The 3,636-nt window shown below is 36.6% G+C and overlaps 1 pseudogene across 1 annotated transcript; it reads left to right on the forward strand.

The window, feature by feature from the left end:
* Positions 1-290: 290 nt before the first annotated feature.
* On the forward strand, positions 291-1,776 carry LOC101574471 (annotated as a pseudogene). The gene has a single exon (XR_001117354.2). The product of XR_001117354.2 is annotated as a translation initiation factor eIF-2B subunit gamma pseudogene (transcript).
* Positions 1,777-3,636: the final 1,860 nt, after the last annotated feature.

The following is a 3,636-nucleotide window of genomic DNA, read 5'->3' on the forward strand; positions in this document are numbered from 1 at the left end:
GTAAATATTTTAGCGCATACAATTCTAACTGCATATTATATGAGCTGGGTACATGAAATGTAGTTTCATACAAAATAGTTTAATTAAGCATCATTACATCTTAGTACATTTACCTAATTCATTTTCATTAATTTTGATCCAAAATTATAAACAATGTCCAAAATTTTAAACATGTAAGTATTTTATCCATCTGAAGATGAACGTTAAACTTGATCACCATTTTGAGTTATAATGATCTATGAAACATGTACTCTTAAAAGAATATGAGAGAGCTCTGGGAGCGTGGCTACGTGCTGGAAGCTGAGTTTATAAATAATGGAATTTCAAGCAGTAGTGATGGCAGTTGGTGGGGGATCTCGGATGACAGACCTGACTTCCAGCATTCCCAAACCTTTGCTTCCAGTTGGAAACAAACCTTTAATTTGGTACCCACTGAACCTGCTTGAGCGTGTTGGATTTGAAGAAGTCATTGTGATTACAATCAAGGATGTCCAAAAGGCTTTAAGTGCAGAATTCAAGATGAAAATGAAGGCAGATATTGTGTGTATTCCTGATGATGCTGACATGGGAACTGCAGATTCTTTGTGCTACATATATCCAAAGCTTAAGACAGATGTGTTGGTCCTGAGCTGTGATTTAATAACAGATGTTGCCTTACATGAAGTTGTGGACCTTTTCAGAGCTTATGATGCATCACTCGCCATGTTAATGAGAAAAGGCCAAGATAGCTTGGAGCCAGTTCCAGGTCAAAAGGGGAAAAAGAAAACAGTGGAGCAGCGTGACTTCATTGGAGTGGACAGCACAGGAAAAAGGCTACTTTTCATGGCTAATGAAGCAGACTTGGATGAAGAGCTGGTCATTAAGGGATCCATCCTGCAGAAGTACCCCAGAATACACTTCCATACAGGCCTCGTGGATGCCCATCTCTACTGCTTGAAAAAATACGTTGTAGATTTCCTAATGGAAAATAGTTCATTCACTTCTATCCGGAGTGAGCTGATTCCATACCTAGTAAGAAAACAGTTTTCCTCAGCTTCTTCACAACAGGGACAAGAAGAAAAAGAGGAGGATGTAAAGAAAAAGGAACCGAAATCCTTAGATATTTACAGTTTTATAAAAGAAGGCAATACTCTGACCTCGGCCCCCTATGACACCTGTTGGAATGCCTGTCGCAGAGATAGATGGGACGACTTGTCCACTTCACGGGTACACTGCTACGTGCACATCATGAAAGAAGGCCTCTGCTCTAGAGTGAGCACACTGGGACTCTACATGGAAGCAAACAGACAGGTGCCCAAATTGCTGCCTGTTCTTTGTCCTGAAGAATCACTAATCCATTCATCAGCACAGATTTCCAGCAAACACCTGGTTGGAATTGACCGTCTCATTGGACCAGATACACAGGTTGGAGAAAAGTCATCAGTTAAGCACTCAGTCATTGCTTCCTCCTGTCTCATAGGAGATAGAGTGACTGTCACCAACTGCCTTCTCATGAACTCAGTCACTGTGGAAGAAGGAAGCAGCATCCAGGGCAGCGTCATCTGCAACAATGCTGTGATTGAGAAGGGAGCAGACATTAAAGACTGTTTGATTGGATGTGGCCAGAGGATCGAAGCCAAAGCTAAACGAACAAATGAGGTGATTGTGGGAAATGACCAGCTCATGGAAATCTGAATTCTGAGCAAGACAGACTCCTTCCTTTTGGCATCCACAACTGCAGATGTTGGCTGGCCCACCTGTTTGACTCTGTATTTATTTTCTAATAAAGAAGGACTTCCACACGTGAAAAAAAAAAAAAAAAAAAAAGAATATGAGCTGTATATCTGCGCATGCTTGTGAGTGTTTAGGTGTGTGCAGTGAGTGTGTGTGTGTGTGTTAAGACATTCGGTTTAGGGTATTTTAGCTGGATGGAATTACAAACATCAATACAGAAACTCTTTTTTACTCCAATTGCAAAGGACCGAATAACTTAGCCTTGAAATGATTCATAATGTTCACTGTGAATTGTGGCAACATATATTTGAGGAAAGTTCTTTAATTCTCCTTAGGGAGGCAGTAACTTTACAAGGCTATTATATAACAAGAAGGAGAGGATTAATATTTGAAATACTAATGTCAGGTCATTGTACTTAAATTCTGCTACTGAGCTATGTGTTCTGGGATTTTTAGTTTGAGTGAAATAAAATGTGGATTGCAATTAATGAAAACTATTTAATCACTTCAAAATCTCTATTTTACTTGCTGTACTATGTGAAATGTGCTCTGTTAGGACATCAACATGTAGTCTTTTTCTTTTATAATAAAAATAATGATTTTACACTTTTCCATTTTATATTCTTCATTTCTATACATATAAAAGCAACTCTATTGCCTAAGTGTTAGCATTTTTAAGTTAGAAAAATATTTTATGTCTTCAGATTATTAAATCTTGATTAGTAGATTAATTCCTCAAATGTGTTTAACACCACATATTCCTCTGTGTTCCTACTCTATTCTTTTACTTAATTTTTATTTTTAATTTTCTGGATAGATTGTAAAACAAAATTTCATAACAGAAGAGTAGAGGATAAAAAGAGTAAATACATTGAACATTGTCATCTTCAAAGCAGTTAATTCTAAAATTTAATTAGCAAGAATCTTCCTTTTGAATAAAGTAAGAGACATTAACATTATTGCTAACTTGCATTTTTCTCCGTTTTCCTTCTTTCCTTTCCCCTTTTCCCAATTCTACTCCTTTTTTTCCTTTTAAACAATTTTCCCATTTCACAGTATTTATTGAATATTTTAGACTTTATTCCTATAAATTCTCACACTAGGATGACAATACAATGTTTACACTAGTGAGTCTGATTTATTTCATTTATGAGTATTGCCTGAAGTTGCTTCCATTTAACTATAAAAGTCTCAAATTCATCCTTCTTTATGGCTGACTTGGTTGATGGGCTGTTGGACTGTTTCCAAGATTTACCAATGACAAATTATGCTGCGATAAACACGAGTACATATGTTCACTGAGGTATGATATTTTTAATTCTTCCAAGAAGATACCCAGAAGAGGAATAGGCTGGTCAATGGGACCTCTAACCTGGCTTTCTGAGGAATCTGCAAGCTGATCTCCACAGTGGTTGTACCATTCTGCACACCCACCAACAGGGAGAAGGATTGCTTTTTCCCTACAGCATCTCCAGAATTTGTCGTTGATTGGATTCTTAATGATAGCCATTCTGTCTTGAGTGAAATACAGTCTTAGTGTTGTTTTAATTTGCACCTCTTGACCCTACAATCCAACGCATGGATTTTTCAGTGAACATTTCCTTCAGAATTTACCTGGTAGAATTAGCTAACATACTGTGAGGCTGTATTAAAAAAAAAAAAAAAAAAAAAAACAGAAGTCTGCTAATTACAAAAAAGGAGCACCAAATTCAGCTCTGACAAACCTAAAACACTGAGCAATCTAATAATTGTAATTTTCAGACATGAGTCGGTAAAATTCATAATACTGTTGTATAAGAATAGACTCCTTTTAACATACGTGCTGAGTTGCTTCATATCATATTGCTTTTATTTTATGCATATAAGTATGTATATAAATATTTTTGTGATTTTTGAGAATTGAATTCATCCTGGTCAAACACT

The sequence above is a fragment of the Octodon degus genome, unplaced genomic scaffold (genome assembly GCF_000260255.1).
Source record: "Octodon degus isolate 3935 unplaced genomic scaffold, OctDeg1.0 scaffold00202, whole genome shotgun sequence".
In the NCBI taxonomy this organism is placed as follows: Eukaryota; Metazoa; Chordata; class Mammalia; order Rodentia; family Octodontidae; genus Octodon; species Octodon degus.